The sequence below is a fragment of the Platichthys flesus genome, chromosome 17 (genome assembly GCF_949316205.1).
Source record: "Platichthys flesus chromosome 17, fPlaFle2.1, whole genome shotgun sequence".
Classification (NCBI taxonomy): domain Eukaryota; kingdom Metazoa; phylum Chordata; class Actinopteri; order Pleuronectiformes; family Pleuronectidae; genus Platichthys; species Platichthys flesus.
In genome coordinates this window covers 12,934,223-12,957,264 of record NC_084961.1, presented here as the reverse complement: position 1 = coordinate 12,957,264, position 23,042 = coordinate 12,934,223, and the positions used below count along the sequence as shown (strand labels likewise).

Sequence of the window (23,042 nt, the reverse complement as noted above, 5' to 3'; positions counted from 1 at the left end):
CACATGCTCACACCTTTAGAAATTGTATAGTTATGAGATTTGGCTGTCAGCCAGTGGGAGATATTAAAACCATAATTCATCACCCACTGGCCCGGGCTGAATCTATATTCTACTGCAGGAATGAATAGAAAAAAATATATAAAGAAGAAAATTATGACTTTCATTTAGTAAAGAGGCAACAGGAAAAACAGGCTGGGGAAATGAATCGGTAAAAGTTAAAGGAAATGATAGTATGAAAGACAAAATATGGACACAAAAAACAAGATAAATGGATTTCAAACTAAAAGAAACATGAAAACCCGATGAATACCCTCCATACATGTCACAATGACATAAATACACACTTGCGAACTTGAGAACCAGAAGGAGAACACTCAAGGAAATGTCCAATATAAAAAAAACAATTGGGCTGAAAACTTTTTTATTTAAGTTTTAAGGTGAATAAAAAGAGTGAACTGATAACTGAAAAAAAATAGTTAGTTGAACCGTCCCCTCTTGTCTGCCTCCACACTGCCTGTGTCTTTTTCAAATTGGTCTAGTGCTTTTTAAATGAGCTCAGCAAGAGATTCTAAGACCCTTTCTTTTTACACAGTTCCTTTCATTAGGCGGATTAATCCTAAAATTATCCGACAATGTCAAGTCTCCTTCTCCTTGAAAGTTACACACACACACACACACACACACACACACACATTGAGGAATTTGTGATTTCAGGTGCTTTAATAGTTTAAACATTAAAAAAACACACATACACATACACACATGCTACAAAACGGCCAATGTAAACTGCTGTGTGCCTTGATTAGTGTGAGTCTCTGTTTATGTTTAATAGAAAGGGATTATGCTTCTATTGAATACTGGTTAAGTCTAAAGGTTTATGGTTAGGTTTTTAATGGTTTTGATGCTGGGATTAATTCCTACTTATAGGCTTAAGATGTCCGCTACTAATGCAAACAGCATATTCCCTATTATTATAATTTGCACCTTCTCTGGCCCATTTCCATTCAGGCCTCATAGACACCACAGTGACACCAGCGACTACCAATTATACATTGTTCACACATGGTTGTCCTTTATTACCAAAGTGTTTTTGCTCCATGGGCCTTGACAAACATGGGTCTTTTAAGAGTGACTAGCCATATGTGTATCTCATTTCACTGATATTTTCTGCTTTCAGGGCTCCACTACCGTCAAGGGATTTGATCTCCAGCAATCAAGCAGGTAAAGAGGAACCCAAGAAATGGCGTCATGTATTGACAACAGACGAAAAAGATCCATCACAACCTTTTTTGATCATAATGATAACTGATATTTATGATTCATTGCATACACGGGAGAAGAGCAACCATCTCCTTCTGTGCACAAAGGCTACAAATCCACTAAATGTGGCCTCGTTTTCTAAACTCAGTGCATGAGAGGGTGCCAATCAAATCTATGATCAAGCAAAAGTAGATGTGTTAGTCGGCCTATCAGAGCTCAGCTTTGATTGAGTTCATCTTCAGTGGCATCATTAGTTCCCTTAGAGGATCTTTGGAGAAATGTAAGTCGCAGGGAAATGAAACGGGGTGGGAGGGGGGGATAACTGCCAAAGATAAAAAGTGCAGAAAGGACGAGTGGGGAAGAAAAAACTAAAAAACAAAAAAAGAAAACCTCTTTTAGCACCACACCTCCAGAAGTGGAGGGTTTTTAAGAGCGGCTCATAAATACTTGATGATTGAATCCACAAAGCCAACGCTGAGTCACAAGGTGAAATAAAAAAATTGAAGTTAGGGTATGGTGCAGAGGGGAGGGGTTCCGTGACAGAGTCGAGGGAGCGGGGCAAAGAGAGGGGAACATTTGCACAGTATCTGAACAATGAATAATGATATTCACCTGCTGAATGGCTATCTATCTGGATACCAGGTACTCCTAGATGAGCCCAGGTGCCCTTTGAATCGGTCATGTTCCAAATAGAATTTGACTACAAACTATATGTTATACATTGTATATAAAATGAAGTCAACACCTTATTGACATTTAATCACCATTGAATCCTTATGAATGCTAATTATAGGGATGTAAGTGTTCGCTCTAATGTCGTTCTCTGAGCATATTGTGACTAGTGTACATTTGTGTTGCAACCACTGAGTGACAGAAGGTGGCCTTCTTTCTTTACAATTTGTTTTTGCTGTCAGTTGTCCACTGCTTAGTTAATTATATCTAACTGTTGCAGTTCCGATCCTTCCTTGAAGTTCTCCCAGTATGCCCTAGTCAGTCCCCCAGGGTATAAGTGTGTAAAGAAGGAAAAAGTACATACGTGCCCCATTCACTATACCTGAGAGTGCAAGTCTAAAGCATGTGTGCGTTCTAAGGCTCACAAGAGGATTTCAAAACTCACACAGACAAAACAGGATATTTAAAGGCAGCCAGCTCGTTACCATAGCAGCAAGTCAGCACAATAAGAATACTAATCATGAAAAATAATAGCACGCAGGACAAAAAGAAGGAGAGGAAGGGTACATGGCTTTTAATTGAACGTACAGTGTAGGATGAGATAGATAGATAGATAGATAGATAGATAGATAGATTACTTTATTCATCCCCGAAGGGAAATTAAGTCGTCATAGCAGCCGGTACATTTGAATACAATAAAGTACAATACTATAGAATAAAATATAAAATATAAAATATAGAATATTGATGTAGAAGGTGTAGAAGGTGTAGATGTAGAAGGTGACTGGCATAGATGAGAGTGACAGGAATGGACAGCTATACACAGAGGTACATGTGTGAAGAGAAGGTACGAGGAAAGTCTTTAGAAGAGGATAAAAGTGCCCAAACCAAGGCGGCATACATTACCACTGACACTGTGTTGGCCTCCTGTCAGTGTCATAAATACATGGTTTGGTATGTGATCAGTCTGCCGTGCTGGGGGTCTGCTATGGCAATGAAAAAACTAATGAGGCCTGCGCCCATGCACAGAATCATCATCAAGATGGTAGAAAAGAAGAGAAAACTAAGAAATCTTCAAGAATATGTAGCGGACTGACCCCAGCTCTGGGGCTGCCACGTCTGGTGATTGTTTCGCCGGGCGCCGCAACACATCTCAGTCGGCTCCCCCGTAGGGTCACAAGGAGGTGTTAATGGGGGACGCGAGAAGGGAGGCCAAACCGGAGGAGGTACATTGTATCGTCAGCGAGTCCAGCAATGGGTTCTGCTCACACCTTATTGTGGTGGAACATTGGAAAAGCCCCCCCCTGCACCCCCTCTGCTAATCTATACATCACACACATACAAAGACGGCCCCGGTGGATGCATGGCCTTCCAATCATGTTATCGCGGATAATCTGAGTCAGTATCGAGGGAAAAGAAGAGGAAAAAGTGCGAGCGAGAGAAATGGGTATTGATTTGATCAGACATACTGCTGCCTGGCCGTGCTCAGCAGTTTAACAACCTGAGATTGAACACAAGACGGACAGAGAAGGTGTGGGTGGAGTGTTTGTAACAATAACAGCTGTAAATGAAATGTTGCCACAGACAGATTCGCTTGAGTGATGTTACTTACTTTCAAGAGAAGTAGAGTCCACTCAGTGAAAAATATATATTTAACTGGCCAATACATAGTAGCTCCATCTCCACAAACTACAATATTGAAATCCTGATTACACAGCCATGTATTAGCAATACACTAGTAATAACAATGTGGAAATAGCCCATACACACATACATGTCAGTTCCCTAATATGCCAGATTTTACCCACCAAGATAAATGTATTTAACTTGGTGGGGTTAGGGTATCGCATTCTTACACCAAGCTTGGTTGTAATCCATCTAGGATTGTTTGCTAAATATTGCTCATAAACAAACGAACCAACAAAAAGACATGGGTTGGAAACACAAACTCCTCAGCAGAGGTAATAGAGTTCACTGGGACACCAACAAGTGACACTGTGCTTTATAATCAGCTAAACCAATCAGCTAAAAGCACACTATACGACAGTATATTGAGATAAAGCTAAATTAAAGGTCGAATGTGTGTTCAGCTATATTATGCAGCACATATTGTAAGGACCTCAGAAGTGGCTTCAGATCAAACTGATTGACTATTCTTTCGATTTACCATAATGATAATTTAGGTTAGTGCAACTCCAGTCTTATTTTGTCTGCATTTCATTTCAGTTGGCTATGATACCACTGTCCTCCGAAGGTAATTGCTGTGATCTTGGAACACAACAGTAAAAGTCCACTGGGTACAGAACCATGAGGGATCAGACAGTGAGCCAGGCTGTAAATAAGCAGTTACACACTTTAGAGCCATAAAACACTTCAATTACACTGGGGCATAAGTGGATTGTGAGTGCACCTGAACGACTCGCTGGTTAATGTGGGGGTATGTTTAAAATCTGACTGTCTGACTTCTTCTCAGCCATGTTGCTCGGCAGTTATCTCGGCGATAACAATGATATTATTACGGAAAACTGCGAAAAAGAGATTCAAATCCTAACACGCTGTAATTATCCTTTCAGTGCAGGATATGATGTTGTGAGTGTAGTGCGGCTGTGTTAGTGTGTGTTAGATCTGTCCCCCTCTGGCAATGTGACAGCCATATGACATAATTGCCTATTCCACTCAACCCAGTGAGGGGTTAATAAAGCCACTAGTCTCTTATTCCTGCCAGTGCGTTCTGAGGTTCAGCTCTAACAGGGGCACTCTGGACAGCTGTCAACATGTGCCACGTCCTGGCCCGCACACACACACACACAAACACACGCATTTTCCTAAAATATAATCCTGTAACTGTGCGAAGAAGTGTAGATATATAGGCGAGTGGGAGCCAGACTGAGTCCTATCACAACGCTGCCAGACACTTGCAGGCACACTCACACCAGCAAATCCACAATGAGAGCCAACACACATACACACACACTGACACACACACAAGCCTATACATACTTACACAATGATTCATGTAGTCAGACCTGCACTCTCATCCGCTCAATAATTATTTACAGCCATTTAACCTTGCCTTAAGGGACAATGAAGACCACATATTGAGTATAGAGCCAGTGCAGCGCCGTCAGTGCTTAGCAGATTCTGTGGCCTCAGCAGCCATACATTAGCGGGGCGTGTCTACGCACATTCTCTAATGCCTCACATGTCTTTGCAGCACAGGGGGTATCCAATAAGTTTAGTGCCTCACGAGTTAATTTTCCACTAGTAGATCCTTCCCAGCATTTCATATTTAGTGTATTCTCCATAGCATAAAAAGCCATGAAAATTACTTCTGATAGAGATTTAGTGGAGGCAAGAGTCCCATAAGCTACTTTTTCATCCTAGATTAAGCTCTGGTAGATTCAGACCACATTTATGTCAGGGTTTAACACCATCAGCCACTGTAGCTTACTGATGCACTTACTAGTCCTGGCATCTGTCGAGAGTATATGGTTTATATATATATATATAGATAAATAGATATTGTAGATATTATAGATATAAATAGATTATGTTGGAAATGTGTAGTCAGGTAGCATATTTTAATCACCTTGTGTCCAGGGCGTTGCAACAGGCTGAGCAAGGCAAATGGTTGATTACGCTAGTCCACAAGAACCTCCTCCAAATCTATGATTACTTTTGCACGGGAGACAGCAGGGACACCATGGTCATAAAGCACAAAAAGTCAACAAACCACCAGCTGTTGTAGTCTTAGAAGATTACTTGAAGACCATCATGTATCATGTGTTTTCACGTGTTTCATGTGTGGGGTTTATAGGGTCCCCCAGGTTTAGCCTGGGTCCCCGAAAGCCCTGAAACGCTCCTTGCCTCCGTCTTCAATATATTTAGAGACGATGAACATTTGTGTTGAGGAAGCAAAGAAATAACTTTCCTAATTAAAAAAATCTTGGCTGCATTGTGAACGTTGCAGATTTGTTTTAGAAGACATAAAATCTTGGATCATTTAGTAAACGAGATTCGATCCAACATGGGACACTGATAACAATGGGCATTTTAACAAAACAATACACTGATGTTTAGCACAATGGTTTGAAAGTGCTCCACTTCCAAAGGATGCGGGCAGGCACTAACCATCTCCAGTTATGAGACCCAATAGCCCCGCTGTGCTCCCAGGTGATAGCTGGAGATTGGCACCATCTAATTACATTCTGGGGGCCGGTGTATTCCTTCAAAGTACCAGGGTGCTGCTCCAGGAACAGCTCTGCTCCGAGTCTCACGGGTCTCTGGCGTGCTACATCTACGATCAACGGCAAAATTGGGTCTGGGAGAAAGGTGCTGATGGTGTGGCGGAGGGAGCTTGGGCTGCTATGATACTGGAACCGTGGGGGGAATTAAAACGCTGTCAGGCCGCAAGCAATAAAACCTATCTAAGCATCACCGGGGATTTTCTTCTTCACTGGAGCACATACAGGGGAAAGTCATAGGGTATTAATGGCTGATTTTAATGTCCATGTGTAGTGACTGCCTGCAAGGGGTCTACTAAAGAGATCTGTATATATCTAAGAGGAGATTATGTTTGAGATTGTGCTGCTGTAAATGTATCCATGTGCATAAAAAAACAACATATGGTGAAAATATTTTTAAGTGCAATATTCACTTGAGATTACAAAACACTTAACTTGTATGGATCCCCCCCCCCCCCCGTGTTTACTCTGTATTTCTTGTGCAATTATATTTCTGTATATTTTCAAGGGTTACGCCTCATGCCTCTGTGAGTCCCGTCTAGCCAGAAGATTGACACAACCGGGGGGGGCACCTCTAGAGAAAAGTATAGCTCAGGAAATAACCGTGTGTAAGGGCCTCTCGCTGAAGATGTTCATGTGGCACAGTGTGTCACGGCGTGTGTTTGTGTGCCGCTGTTGTAGCTCAGTGTGTGTGTTTTTGTGTGACAGACAGCGCAAGGGCTCAGGAGAAAAGTGCTAATTCAACAGGAGGAAGAACAGTAGAGACGCGCGGAACACAAAAAAAAAAAAAAAAAACTTGAACAGCCACGATACACGTTTGAATTTTGTGTGCTGCCGTTTATTGTACACAAGTGTATACTTCCCAGAAATGCTGAATGTGTATACGCAGTAAAACAGAATGGATCATAACAGTGGCACAATGGATATTCACAGAAGAAGCAAGGAGAAAGCTTAACATGCAGCCTTGTGAAAGAAGGATGACCCTCTGTCGCACTGATTAAATTATAGTTATTGGATAAAAACCCTCAGATTGAAGACAACCTTAAGCATGAGCTATGTTCACGTTAGGGTTCTAAAATGGACAAGAGTGCTTTACAAACCTCCACGTACAGAGTTTTAGTCTAATTGAGCCATCTGCTCTTTAAGGCGTTTTATCATCCTGCATTAGAGCAGCACTGAAAAGCAAGGCATTAAGATCACAGCTCGGACAATCACAACTTATTTCTCTGAGTTCCAGAGAAGGTTTTGGTTGTAGGAGGTTTTTGGAGGCAGCTCGTTACACGTCTCAAGTCACACACCGTGTTCGATTCCAGCGAGCACAAGCAAAACCCGGCCAATCTTTATGTCCCACAGCTTTAAAGCGCAACACTTGGCCAGCAAACAATTGAATTAGATTTTTTACAGCCTCTATTTACTGCAAAGCAAACCACCTCCATGTCCGCAGAGTGCCCCGCTGGGAGTGGTTACGGCACGCAGCCGATAACGTGGCACAAACCAGCGATCCAGCTATAACGTTTTGGGTTCTTTTACTGTCATATAAACCATATGAGCCCCCAATGGCGATGTAATGATGACTTTGTCTGAATGTTTGGTTTGTGAGAGCCGATCACGCTTTGATGTTGTGACAGAAATGATTCCTGCTGTAGTGTGTATAAGATAAGCCTATGATTACTGCATACATACATTTGATCATTTTAATTGTATTGGTTCTGTTTCTGCATCGAATATTTTATCACTTTTTGAAGTGTATCGCCGCATTGGACATGTTCTCTTTCTAAAGATTTCTACTATATAATATACTATATACTAAACCAACACATATTGTATCTTGGTATAAAAAAAGAATCTTGAAGATATTTTTGTTTCTGTTATCGACCCAGACGTTATTGGTATAAGTTATTTGACTACGAAAAAGAGCAAAGCACTTGAACTTGATCTGATCTTTGCTGAAACCTCTTGTTCATGATTCTTTTCACCGGTGCTCACTGACCTTCACATTATCCGGAGTCGACGTGCAGAGACACTGGGCATCTTGAGAAACTGTCGGTGAATAAATAGCTCCGGCATATGAGTACCGCTTAAATCTTTCCTTTGCACATTTTTGGATACTCATGAGTTAGGTCAAACAAGTTAGATTAGGTCTTAATGCTGAATTATAAACCCTGGCTTTATAGTTTACATGGAGTAAGATGAAGCTTTTTACCAAGAATATGACAATAGCATGCATATCCAGATGTACATGTTTATATATATATATATTTAATGAGGGCTGTACTATAATATTTATTTGTTTACTAAATGTAGTATATTCTTGTTTAAATTAAATTTAGGATGATTACAGTTTAAGTTGACAAGGTGAAGATATTAAAGTTAAGTGTGTAATGCTGGCTTTGTTTGTTGAGTACAGTGTTTCCTGTGCCTCTTTATGCACTTCTTCTACACACACACACATACACACACACACACACATTATGAATAGCGCCAATAAAAAATATTGATGAAGAGCACACGTGAACCACTGTGTGTGTGTGTCTATGCATGTGTCTATGCATGTGTGTTTGTGAGTTTGTTTGCATGCGTAAGCAGGTGTATAACTTCACAGGGGCCCGGTGGCCTCTTGCTCCAGGTTTAATTACATCGCTGGCCCCTGCAACACTCGCATTTCATCTACCTGTCTAATTACTGTGGAGGTAGCGGCAGGGCCACATGATGACCCACCCCGTGGTCACAGTGGTGAGAGGGGAGAAAGTGAATCACACAGCACATCTGTGGAGGGACCACAGTCTGGCTCCCAAAGACCTGTGTCTCTCCATGATAATCAGAGTCCCGTTATTAACTTCAGTGAGTCATCGTTAGAGCCGCACGACTGAAGCCAATTGTTTAGCAGAGACTATAAGGCTGGATGATATGCCAGCGGCTGAAAAAGATAAGCCAAATCGCCTCAACTGCCCCCTGGTGGCTGGCTGCTGTATAGATAATAAACCCCACCTTCTCCATGTTAGTGGATGGGACACAAACCAAACTAAAAAAGTCAAATAAGGTTCTTATCACACTGGTGTTTGTTCAAGTGCCAACTTTGGTTGGGAAAGGGAGGATATTTCATGATTGAAAGCGAAGACCGACTCATGACTTCAACCCCCGATTGCCACAGAGCAAACTCTGGCTCCAATTGAGAAAGATGGTGGTTCTCGTATATTCAGGATATTTGGCTTCATCTCTGGATAGTGGGAGAAAGTGGCGATGTGTTGTCCATCTCTATATAGAGTCTGTGAATTTAACTTGATCGTTTTCCATTTCTACATCTATCCTGAGATGGCAGATTGTAACACGTCTGGTGGGGTGCTATAATTCAAGGTTAGAACAAAAAGAGAACTGGAGCCAACGATGACAATACAACTAAGCTGGTACATTACCAATAACCCCTTTCTTAACCCTCCTATACAGATCATGTTTGCCCAAAATACATTAAATCACAGCAGGAAATTACTATGTAAGATATAAATCTAATTTTGTTATAAAAGTCACACCCAAGCAAATCCAAATGTGACTGACGACGACGCCACATGACAACGCATTGAGAAAATGCTGCATGAAACTCAATTAAATTCTGTGCCTGTGTTCCCATATTGGTATGTTTGAGTGTAATAGCAGCAGTTTCCACTTCCAACTGCTCCCCAGCTGCTGTTGGTTTTTTATATTTGCTACTCACCACTTGCTCTCCAGTCATGCTGGGGGGAAACCTGCTCCAGCTCGCTCCATAGCAAGTGTGAGGCATTCTGCTGTTCTGTTATATTATTCAACACAGACTCAAAAAAGAAAAGTGGCACGAGTATTCAAAATGCAAAGATGCAGATGGAGGCAAACAAGTTCAGGTTGGTAGAGACAAAGACGTGTCAACTCGGGATGAAAATGTTTCAACTAAAGCAAAATTGTGCCGTGGGCCCAAAGCTGTGCGTATGACTCCGCTTGATGAATGTATACAGACAGCAACAAAAGATGACGGTCTGAAGGGAAATAACTGAGGACTCCTTGTAAAGGCTGAATTCAGTGGCCCTGAACGGTCTTTCACACACAAACACACACACACACACACACACACAAACACACAAACTCCACAAACACAGTCGCTTTTTGTTATGTTAAGGCAAACCTCTGTATTGCTGTGTGGGGACACATATGCTTGATGCTAGCGCGTAAAAGACACAAACAAAAAGGGAAGCACGAGAGCAATCAAATGCTCCTTAGAAGGAGTCATGAGAGAGATGCAGCAGCTTCAGACTTTAAAAAGAGCTGCTTGGTACAGAATCACATCGTTCCACTCACTGCCACTTACACAACCTGCCAGGTCCGGGCCTGTGGTTGGAATTTGAAGTTGTGGCTGGTGAAATAGATGAAAGTTGGCATTTGCCTTAGCATACTGTGTATTTTGCTGTATTATTTCCGCCCCTGTTTCAGTCCGAACACGCGTGACATGTTTGTACGATGGGTTCTCTTTATGTGTTCACAAGGTCTTTGTAAACCAAGTCTGTATTTTTTGTATGTGTTTTTTAAACATCTGTCATCACAGAAACCTGGCACACTCAATAAGATGAGGTTTATTATTCTATTTCTATAAAAATAGAGTCCATCCAATCCTGAGGAGCCATCGGGAGGAGAATTTCATCTCCTGCGTAATTACCCCGATCGCTTCCAGGTCTATTTCAGGACGTCGGTGGTCCAGGTTGATTCGCAACCAGCACTGATATTACATATTAAAAAGAATAAAAACAAATATCTAGGATCCAAATGATCGTGAACAGCTCAAACAACTCTCTATAGCGCCTTTGAGAGATAGTAAAGAATGCAGCAAATCAATCCTGCTCTAAGAAAACTTTGATGAAAGACACAACTTTCAGAGACGCTGTGTAAACCTGATTGACACAAAATTATCTCGTTATTATTTTTAAACGTGCAAGACAAATTCAGACTTGGTTTGCACACACCCTTTTCAATAGATGGTCACCCCGAACAAAATACCAAATGTCCAATTATTCATTACTTTTTTCAAAATTATCAATATGTTACAAAGAATCTGTGTAATCTCCATAACCTCATCTCATCTCATTTTCATCCGCTTATCCGGGGTCGGGTCGCGGGGGGAGCAGCTCAAGCAGGGGGCCCCAGACTTCCCTTTACCGGGCCACATTGACCAACTCTGACGGGGGGATCCCGAGGCGTTCCCAGGCCAGTGTTGAGATATAATCTCTCCACCTAGTCCTGGGTCTTCCCCGAGGTCTCCTCCCCACTGGACGTGCCTGAAACACCTCCCAAGGAAGGCGCCCAGTGGGTATCCTTACCAGATGCCCGAACCACCTCAGCTGACTCCTTTCTAAGTAAAGGAGCAGCGGCTCTAATCCGAGTTCCTCACGGATGACATAACCTCCATAACCTTTTGTAGCTTTTTTAAAAACAAATAGTTCCTGCATATTAGTGAACCTTTCACCACTTTTGAAAGCTGCCTTTTCCTAAAACATTCTAAAGATATAATAGTAAAACTCATTTCTCTCTCTCTATATATAATTCACAGTCTCCTGTTGTTCTTATTACATGGAACCACTCAAACGAAACCAGTTACTGTAGAATGCAGGTTGCAACCACTGCAAACAAACACATGGACTAACAACAGAGACACATAAAATGCACGATAATTTACCATTCCAAGCTTTTTTTAAATGTAGATAAAACATGACAATGCACTACGCACCAGAGGGATTTGGCTAATGGTCTCCATGGCAACTCGACTGTTGGCTACTGTCAAATATCCCACCTGACGTGCTGTGAGTCCACCCAGCATGCCTCTGGGTTAGAATTCCACCTGTCCACTTAGTTGCCTCCAAAAACAACCTGCAGCTTGGACAAGCCACTGAACCCAGGGAGGCTCTACACACAGACACACACTCGGAGGCATGGATAATCGCAAGCACACACACACACACACACACAAACACACACACAAAGCACACAGACTCACACAGGACTTATAAAACATGAAACTTGGCAGAACATGATGTCCGACCTGTCTGTCATATCTTAAAACCTCTGAGAACAATCCAAGAGCATGTTTCATTGACAGCAGCAGCCTGCGCAGTCGTGAAAGTCCTTATTCAAGATAATTACCTGCTCTTACTATGTCATGGATGTTCTGTGTCTGTTAGGAAAGATACGTGTAAATCTGTCACAAGTTGTCTGGAGTCTGAGGCTGTTGGTTGTTTAGAAGATGAACATGAAAAGGAAAAGTCAGGACGTTCTGTTACTTTTAATATTAACAAAAATGTCCCATTTTAAGAAAACGGTCAATCTAAAAAACACCCTGCAGCCCGTCCCACTTCAGGAATATTGCATTCTCCTCGATCAAAAGCACTTGAATGCACGAGATGGCATATTTACTGAGCCTGAACTTGCAACACCGGACACACACATAGATGCACACATCAGATCTTATCAAATCACACAACAAAGGAGTCCGGGCTCCCTCCATCTGCTTCGGTGGAGCACAGCATTCCACTTGTTGGCCTGCACACACGGAGCGCCCTCATCTATCTGGAGCCGTAATGGAGGCCGACGGGTGTCCCAGCAGGGCACTGTGCTGATGACGAGGCCAACGTGCTGAGGCAGATGAGTCTTCGCCTTCTGATCACCCAGTTATGCAGTGGAACCGGCCACCTGCCTGTGCGTGAATGACTGTTCTCAATGTGTTTTTGTGTTTCTGATAGACGGCAGATAAAAAAAAAGAGGAGAATAGGGTGTTGTGCACGGTGGCGTTATGGTTAAGTCAAGAAAAGAGATGAAAAAAGACAGGCGAGGGAGACAGATGGGATGAGAATGAAAAGGTACGATTTGTCCAGTAAGCTGCTGGGAAAGCAATCCGAGAAAAAGCAATCACGAAAACATGTTGGCTCAGACGATCCTCGTGGGCCTGGCTGTACTGCACCATAAAGTCGCACTTTCCATCCCCAAGGGCCACACATTAAGAAAGGGATGACACAAGTCAAATATTACTGCTGGGATGCACTCAGTCACCTAACAAACACACACACACCCACAATCTTTTATACTATAATTATGAGGACAAACGCTGATATAATCAATTACCTGGAGTTTCCTAACTCTACCAATTGACCCCAAACTCAGATTTGTCCAAATTGAGGACATGTTCAAGTTGTCCCCAATCAATTGATCTTCGGGATGAAATGTGTCCCTGAAGGTAGCATATGAAAGAACAGACTAACACACACACACAGAGCACCGACCTCACATTGTGCCTTCAGCGCCATGCACAGATTCCGTGCCTCGGCTTTGCGCACAGTTATTAACATAAAACTCATCGAATTAACTGTTCTCTATGGTTGTATTGTGGCGGTTTCTGCAATCAATATTAATCAGAGATGTGAATTATCCCTGCGAGATAAGGCAATTAATTTGTTTTGTCCCCCCCCCCCTCATCCTCCTGAAGTCCCAACCTATCTATTCTCAAGGAGGCCCATCCTTTCACTTTTCTTGCCAAAAGGCTTAATTAATTGTAGAGAGCGAGTCTATAGTGCCGGGGCTTTTGTTTCCTGTTGATTTTCTTTTTAGCCTTTGCCTTGCACAAGACCAGCCATGCTTATAGAGAACACCCCCCGCCCCAACCAAAATGGCACTTGCCGCAAATATTGACACAGTCACCTGGGGCCATGCCAAATGCACGCCGCCCTGGTGACAGAGGCATCTGTGCCTCCAAACGAAGCATGGCAGAGCATATGAAGTAGGAGAGCACACTATATGATGCTGAGGAGAGGAGAGAGGGAAAGTACATGCCCTGACGAAATCTTTTTTAGCTGTTTTTTCTTTTATTTAAACCTGTACTCAGCAACTTTAGCATGCAGTGCATCTATCGCCGACCTGCACCTGAACCCAAACATGCTCATATTTTAATGGTCATTTTTCTCATTGGCCCCCCGCTCCCTTGCTAAGCGGTGGCCCGTGCTGGGGCATATATATATTTATAATATAATATTCACACCAGGGCATAAATTCTTTGTCCTCAATGTAAGCGAACTGGACACAGACCAAACTAAAAAATTAAAATGACACGTTAATTACATGAAAAAGACGTTATCTGTTTTTATAACACTGATGTATGTTCAAGTCATCTATAATACTATAATAATAAACCAATCAGGGCATTATCACTGGAGACCACTGGTGATAGTAGTTAGACAGCTTCAATTAGATCACAATGTGGTCGAGTTACAGAGCGAATAGAGAGAGAGGTGGAGAAGAGAGTAGGAAGCTTGTTAGGGAAAGGCCATGAAGGGGAGGAAGTGTGTGTGTGTGTGTGTGATGGGAGGATGAGGAGGAGGGAGGGGGTTGTGTGTTTGAGGAAGATAGAGGAACAATGGTCCAGCCAGGGTTCAGTGATCCAGGCAGGACCAAGCTGTCTCCCAGCCCCTGGTCCATATGCACTGTTTAAATAGAATGCATGTGCACACACACACACACACACACACATCACTTTGCGTATTGTACTTTCTCCCTCCAGCTGTGTGGGTATTGATGTCGGCTCTTGCACATTTGCCCATCAGTGTGACTTGACTGAAAGTGAGATGTGAATAGAGACACAGAGATAGAGGAGGTGAAAGAGAGGTTTGTGTGTACATTAGGTGAGGCCATGTGTGTGTGTGTGTATGTGTGTTTGTGTGTGTGTGTGTGTGTGTGTGTGTGTGTGTGTGTGTGTGTCTGACAGAGAGAGAGGGGAAGAAAGATTAAGCAATGCCAGCATTAGTGGATGACACGTGGGCGGATATAGAAGACGTTATTAGTATCACATTTACAGGCCTTATAAAACTGCCACAGAGCTGAGTGTGTTTCATACGTCTTCAGCAGATCGCTCTCACACTTTCATTTCGGTTGCATTTCCAGAAGCTGTGCAGATGATCATTCCATGATAGCACTGTCATTACTCGCGGCCTCGTTTCTCGGTCCCATTTAACCTTCCTGTTCTGCTTCGGTCAAAATGGACCAATCCCATAACATATAATATTTTTTTCTGTATCTGATTCCCAGGAGGCATCAACAGTTATAACGACCAGTGGAGCGATTCATCAATTCTTGCAAACGAGTCCCTGTTTCTCTAACCTCTTCCCTCGTAGTGCCAGGTAATTACAGTAAGTTAGTCCTGAACAAAGGGTGTAACAATAAATGACACATAAGCTCTTCTTCTGTAGCTCTGGGGGATATGTAAAGCCTCTCCATTGTCACGCAGTGGTAGCACCACATTCACTGGTTTCTGTTGCCACTGGTTCTTTTGAATGTGCCACGGGCGCTGTCCAGGGTGCTGAATCTGGGGTGGCTCAGGAATCCCATTGGTGGGGACTGATGGCGCTTACACCAACCACACACTCCCTCCACTCCAGTCACATCCACCCGCTATACCAAAACTTTTGTGTGAGCCACTTCAGTTGGCCATTGTGGAATTAAGTTTTATTGGTGGTTTCGTGTGGACTTAAGCCATAGAGGGGAAAAAAATAAGCTTAAGTCAGACATAACATGTACATAAGAATCCGAAACATCTTTACCTCCCACATTAAGGAGATCGAACTAGCGCAGCGTTGAGAACCACTCTTCTATAAGCTCATTAGTCCCTGGTATGCTCTGCAGCATAAATGTAATGCTGATCCACTGAATGGATATGAGCACACTTGCAAGTTTTGGCTGCCCTGTGGATACCCTACCTCCTCGGCCCAGAAGGGTTTAAAAAAAAAAAGAAAAGTGCCACCCCTCATATCCAGCTCATAAGCCATCACCCATTGGTCTCTCATCTCTGCCAAAAGGGGACGCAGCCCTGCCGGCTCCATTAGCTCCGACAGCAGCCCCGAGGAACAAAACAAACGAGGCTATTCACTGCGTTTAAATAAATAAATAAAAAAGAAAGAATAGGCGCGGGGGGGGGGGGGGGGGGGGGGGGTATGTGAAGGCAGGGATGAGAGCTGTCAAAACGCGTCCCCTATATCATTGTAATATTGTCATGTGCTCATTCTGTTTTGTCTTTCTTGATGACTTTGTTCATTGAACTTCTATTACATGATTACTGAACTTCCCTGTCAGAATATGATTAATATCAGAGGCTCCCTCTGACCTGCTAATCCAAACCCTGAACGCTGCCAAGAGCCAGAGAAACAGTGGCTGCTCATGAATCAGTGTCCCTGTTAAATACCCACAGGCTGCTGTAGTGGAGTTTGGCGGTTCTCAGAATAAATAGAGATATTGTGGGGGAGAAAAATTGTGCAGCGTGCCACAGATGGCTACTTGGGGAATAAAAAAAACCCCACCGAGATGCCATGTGTGTTGCGATGCGTTCTTCGAGGGGATTTGATAGCGATGGGAGTTTGTTTGCAGGTGGGGCCGGAGAGACACTGCACGCTCAACAGATGGGTATAGAGGGACAAACACACACACACACACTCGATGCTCGGAGGCTCCTTCGCACTCTGCTGTCGCGTCCCGGTTGTCATTCCCGCTCAGCGTCACCGCAGCCACCTGCTCGCTACTGATGGGGGGGAGACGAGGCGAGAGTCTGAGGGCTGAGACTCCACGCGTCCTACGCATACTTTCATCTCACTGAGAACAACCGAGCGACAGACTTGGAGGAGGTCTGGCAACGAGAAGAGGCGCCACTGCGGCAGACGCACGCACAGCAGCGTGCAGAGACGCACGATAATAAACCGGACCTAGGTGCGTGTGCGTGATCAGGTAGCTTTTCAAAGGGCTTTCTGTTGCATGGTGAGATGCCAGCACGGATGTAAGTCGAACTAACCCCCCCCCCTTTCAACCCCCTTTGCGCGCTCACTGGCGTCTTTGGTACATCCTGGCTCTTTAGCATGCACCGAGGGAAGGCGGCCACTCACCCAGGCGCACAGTGCGCACAGAGCGGGGGAAGGGGGGGGGGGATAGAGGAGAGGAGGAACGTCGGCTCTCTTTCCCATACTGCTGTACGTGAACCAGGCTAAGGAGGAGACATCTCCTGCAGAGAATCATCTCCAAACATTAGGAGCATTGACAAAGGAGCTTCCGTGCGGGATGGAGAGCTCTGATTTATTAATGTTATTCTTAACTCAAAATGGCACACCATTGCTGTATCTGTGTCTGTGTGTGCTTGTGTGTGTTGGGGAGGGGGGTGCGGACGTGATCCAGTGTGGAAGTCGGAAATAAAAGTGTCCATGCAGGCTGGTTGCGCACGATCTGTCATGTGTGTGTGCGTGCGCGCGTGAGCGAGAGGTTTTCTCTTTTTGCCACTGCGCAAAGTTACAGGTCTGCCAGCGGCTTCAGAGGCGATCACACAGCTCCCCGAGTGTTTTCCCACAAAGGGGTTCAGCCTTCAGGGAGCTGCCGCTTCTGTCCACCTGTGCCAGATAAACATGAACAGATCTTCAGCTGCTGACATAGATTAGTAGGGTTTTCTTTCCCCCCATCCTAAGAGCGGTAGGACTGTTCTTTCGCTCAGGTCCACAGACCCCACATCCCCGCCACTTCCCCTCTCCATCGCGACTGGAGGAAATGACTGTCCTGTAACACATCTTTCAGTCTGAGAACAAATGCTGGACTCGTGCACTGATCTTAACGCAGGGATGTGGAAAATGAAATAAATAAAACACACAAGCGGGTAGAAGGCAAAGCAATCTGGACTGTACACGGCGCAAAGAAACAGTTTGAGCGATTCACATGCTCGTCTTACATGTTGAGGGTAATGTATACAGAACACGTTACCTGGTCGCTGTCAGCAGTAGCCTAGTTATTTGATGCGACGGCTAATCCCCGATCGGTTCCGTGGAAACAAATTAAGTTTCCCATCCATGGCAAGTCTCGGTTGGCGAGGGAGACTATCATTCATTCATCCTCGCTGCTGCGCTGATCCTTCTCCCCCAGCGAATGTTCACTGCGAGGCATCCCACTTCTGCGCCTCCGGAACGGACCAGAAAAACAAGCAGGTAAATAAATAATAAATGGATAAATAAAAAGCAAGAGAGAATCGCGAGGACATGAAATCATAAAGTCGCCATAGATCAAAAGGAAAGAACACAGGGACGCAAAAGAGGCAATGCGAAATAATCAGACCCCCCAAAAAAGAAGGGACGTCGTTATTGTAGATGTCCAGTTTTGTTCAGAGAAAAAAATAAATCCACGTCATATAATCTCCATGGTTTTGCGCATATATGGCCACAGTGTATATTCCAAAGTAGCAGGAGGACGCGCTCACAGGCAGCAGCGCCGCAGCAGCAGGGGCAGAGCGGGATAGCGGGCTGGATCTCTACTGATGCGCCCGGTACTCCAAGTCCGAGGGAGCTCCTTGTGTGAAAGCGCAGATTGAAGCGGAGAGACAGCGACGGAGGGGGCGTGGGGAGGAAAACCGTGAAAAGAGAAACAGCCAAACAACTATTACTCCGTCAAGTGCCAGAGGGTGAAACGTTGTCTGCGGTCCTCGCCTGTTCTGGCATTTGGGGAAAGGTATCCACAGGCAGCGGCTCGCAATCGGGCATCTGGCTCCCCTGCAGTCGCTTCGCAAGCGTAGGACGGAGATGCGCGTCCTCGCTGCCCTCCGCCGGGGATCCGTCACGCGCGTTCACAACGGAGCGCCCCCCCCCTACCTTCCCGCTCTTTCTACCTCCACTGCCATCCTGTGTTCTGACGTCAGCATGCGAGTTTACACGTAGGCTTCAGCAAAGATGTATTCAAATTCATCACAGGTCCTGTTGCACGCGTGGGACGTGAGCAAGATGTTCCTGTTTGCTTTTACGCACAGATTCAAGTAGTGGGACAAGATTTAGGAGCTTGGTCTCTTGGTCTCCATTTATAGTTTGTACCTAAAACACCTAGAAAAAGTATTGTAATGCTGTGTTTTGGAGAAATGCTTGACTCCTGTGGACTCATCAGATTGTGACCAGTGCAGCACCAATAGAAGCTGTAGCCTCGGCCCCAGTTGTGATTACAATGACTTGAATCGTTTTAAATCGCAGAGCTAATGGATGTTTGTCGGCTCCTCAGCAGCTCCTCTGCAAGAAATATTCTCAAACACAGAACAGTTTCGGTATTCTAGTCTCTTTAGTTACCAATCCCACAAACACAGGTGAAGCTAAAGACCTAAGACTCACACAGAACATGCTAGTCTCTTAATCTATTTACAGTTTGGGATTTTTCACTTATGCCAGCGGCATCTGATGCAGGAGATGAGGTGATTATATTTTGGGGCATCTTGCTGCATATATTTGCATATGGATGAGTAAAAGTGGTGGGACATTAGTCAGCTCAAGTGCTCCTTTTGAAGGCTCAGAGCTGGAGGAGGTGCTATTGCGGCGCAGCTCTTCTAGAGCAGACAGATTACCAGCCATCCATATGGTCATCCATCATCCATTTTTCAGTCTACTTACACTTCTGTGACTATTCATAGTTTTTTTCAGCACAATAAAACGTATTATATGAATGACGTTATTTCCAAGTCAAAGAGGATGGAATCCTTAAAACACATTTATGTTCTTTTTTCCCCTTTGTGACAGTCAACACTTAGGTGCTGCATTAGCAGTCAGCCGCAGAGAAAGATATATGAATACTACAAAATGAAGTCTATCTTTTGAAGTCAAAAGGGGACAGCAATATTTTCCCTGCCCAGATTTGAAAATGTCTCAGCATTGGACTCATTGAACACAGCGGCAGATAGAAGCTATCAAGGGTCTGTATCTACCAGGCAAAGTCAGCTTGGATTGGTTTCAACCCTCAAAGAATTAGCAGTATAGATAATGGTCGGACGGGTGGACAGCATACAACACCACAGGCAGAGACTGCAGCTGTTGATACGCTAGAGGTGGGCTAGGTCATGGCAGATATTTGCTTTGGCATCAACTTCTCCACTGGCAACTGTGCATATCATTGCATTGGAGCTGTGTTACAACTACTAGGGCATCCAGAAGATCACAAGCTGATTTCAGGGAAATACAGCTGGATGGATTTAATCTTGGAGACAAATGATTTTTGAGGAATATAAAAAGGATGTACCTGCATTCAGGCCAGGGGCTTTGAGATTCAATAGAAATTTGAAGGATGCTTTACAGAGATAACCGAATTAGATTTGCATATAAATATCAGGGGGCACTTTAAGACCTCCTGAATTCTTGTCTCCGAGCTGGTGCTGAACAGAGAATTAGTCCCGGGGATGCCCTTGAACACCAGTTTATAAAGATGGTTCAACTGGTGGTTAAAATTAAATCCAGCTCCTATGCAGATACTGCCTCACAGTTCATGGCTGTTTCCCCCTTGCATAATTCAGATGAGTCAGATGACCCTCTCATCGACAATATAACAAGTGACAACGGGTTGTGAAGAGTCAGATCCTGTGGCCTGGTATAGTGACTTCTCTAACACTGCTCTTATTGACTTATAGAGAGAGCCAGCTACTGCCATAAAACAAATGTATTCATGAGCTCGCAGTTCTGGTGGTGACGATACAGACCCCGAGATTTATTTTGCTGAATATCCCAACATTGAAAGTCTAAGCATAATTCAGATGCCGACATTGGTAACAATGCAGATTCTGAGATATCCGGAGATGAGGACAGTAAAGAGCCAGCATCCAGTGGCGGGGACTCATAGGGAGTTAGTAGATCACAGATGCAGAAAGTATGGTGACCATTCAAACTGTAACAACAATCTCAGGTCACAGTTAAACAAAGGCAGCAAGTATGGGCGTGACGTATCGTCTCTTTTCAAACCGGAAGCAGCTTTCTGCGTCAGTGTCACGCTGATACCAGAATAAAGGATGCTGCTGTAGTTCAGTCAGGAGCAGATGAAAGCATGGATGACTTTTACTAGACCTGTAGATGAAGCAATGACCTGATCTCGGCTCAATACCTCCATTGTACAACGGACTGCTACTTGAGTCCGAAGGACAACACTGAGTCGGAGATAACATCTAGGTCTTGGCCTCTTCTCAAAGATATGAAGCCCAGACTGGATGAGAGATTGTCTGTACTGCTAGTGGTGGGGCCAGGTGGTGTTATTATAATCACTATTACAGTGCCCTTCAATCACATTGTGCTGCCAAGGATCCATTACCTTGTTACAGAAATAATCTTTGCACCTTATCCCTAAAGCCTCTTCTTTTTATAGAAGTCCTAGAAACATACTGCTGTGAACGAGTGAAAAAAAGCAAAGGGTTATTTTAAGGTTAGGTTACATTAAGGGTTCCAATTTACAAGCAAACTAAAGTGTCCACATGTATAAATATCAGTCGCCCCCCCCCAAAAAAAAACAAAACAGATTAAGGTCCATGAAAAAAAGTGAATATATTAGTATACGCTTTATAGCTCAATTTGAAAGAAAAACTAAACATTCCATCTGCCCCCTGATCTTGATCTTCACCAACATGTATTGATTTATTCCCTGACCCAAACCATATCCTTTCACCAGGTTGTGTGTTAATTCATCCAGTAGTTTTGTGTAATCTTGCTCACAAGCAAACATAAAAACCAACCTACTACAAATGAACAGTGGTGAAAAAATGTAATCTCTGTCGGAGGTCATAAGAACAAGGGAACAAAGCAACTGGCTATGTAGCTTCAGCCTCTGTCAGGCATTGGAGTGAGACTCAGCTTTCTCTAGACGCCCGTCTCCTAATTTCACTCTAGAATTCACAACAGTAAAAATGTGATATACAGTATCTTAAACCACTCGTAAATACAAATTGTATGTTATTGAGGCAAACTGATGTCTAAGGAAACATACAGTGAAGCCACGAGCTTGTTCTGAAGACTTAAAGAAAACAGGCCGCAGTTGCAGTGAAAGGTATCAGTACCATGGACAGCACATAATGAATCAGTGATTTAGCTCAATGAGGCCAATGAGACACAAATCTCAATACACTGCAAATGATGGATACTTTTAAGATACATAAAAAGTAACTAGTCCTGTGATTCACCCATATTGGATTGCATGGAGTCTTCCCATAATTTCATTCAACACAACCGACAATGATTTGAACCTGATGCAAAATATTATCATGTTATGAAATGTATTCAGTTGTTCTTTATCAGACAGTAAACCATGAATCAAATGACACTTTTTTACTCCAGTGTTTCCCGCAGGATTTTTTTCAGCAGCGGTGGTGTGGTCCCCGAGCCCTCTAGGGGGGTCCGGGGGCATGAACATTTTTTGTACCCTTTACATTGGAATGCATGAATCTGATGCACTTTGAGAGGAGAATATGCACTTAAATCCTATTCAAACAGTCCTGTGTATTACTGTAGATGGGATTATTGGTGTTGTAACTTTGCCTTTTGTGTCTTCATTTACAGATTTTTATATTTTTGTATAGTAATATTTAAACAAAAAATGCCACAACGCAAATATAATCAGGTCCAAGAACTGGCTAAACAGCTGTCCTTCCTTATCAGTGTATCTGATAAAGACAGATGACAAAATAAATTCAAACGTGTCACCTTTTACATTTATTTAATTAAATAATTTGTACTTTTATCGAACAAACTTGCCTAACATGCAGATCAAGTTGACGATTTATGGCAACAGAAGAAGACAACAAAAGAGGACAACAGACGGAGAACTGTGTCGTTTTTGCTCATCCACAAAGGCTACATCCAGCCTGCGAGCATTTAATTCTCCTTGGCTTTTTAAAGAAGAGCTCCAGTGCTCTTCTGTAGGGGAATTTGGTGGTGGGTTAGGCAAATTGATTAAGCTTGTTATTGCTTAAAACACTTCTTCTTAGTCTTGGGCGTCAAAAAGTGATGAGAAAATTATAAAATAAATATAAGTTATACATAATAGAAACTATTCATGATCTTTTAA

At 43.5% G+C, this 23,042-nt stretch overlaps 1 protein-coding gene across 1 annotated transcript in view; it reads right to left on the bottom strand.

The window, feature by feature from the left end:
- The window catches only part of adgrb2 (adhesion G protein-coupled receptor B2), a 212,820-nt gene extending 194,683 nt beyond the window's left edge, over positions 1-18,137 (bottom strand). The window contains exon 1 of the mRNA XM_062410584.1: positions 17,961-18,137. The gene's annotated coding sequence lies outside the window, so the exon portion shown is untranslated. The remainder of the gene's footprint in view (positions 1-17,960) is intronic.
- Between the last annotated feature and the right edge of the window lie 4,905 nt (positions 18,138-23,042).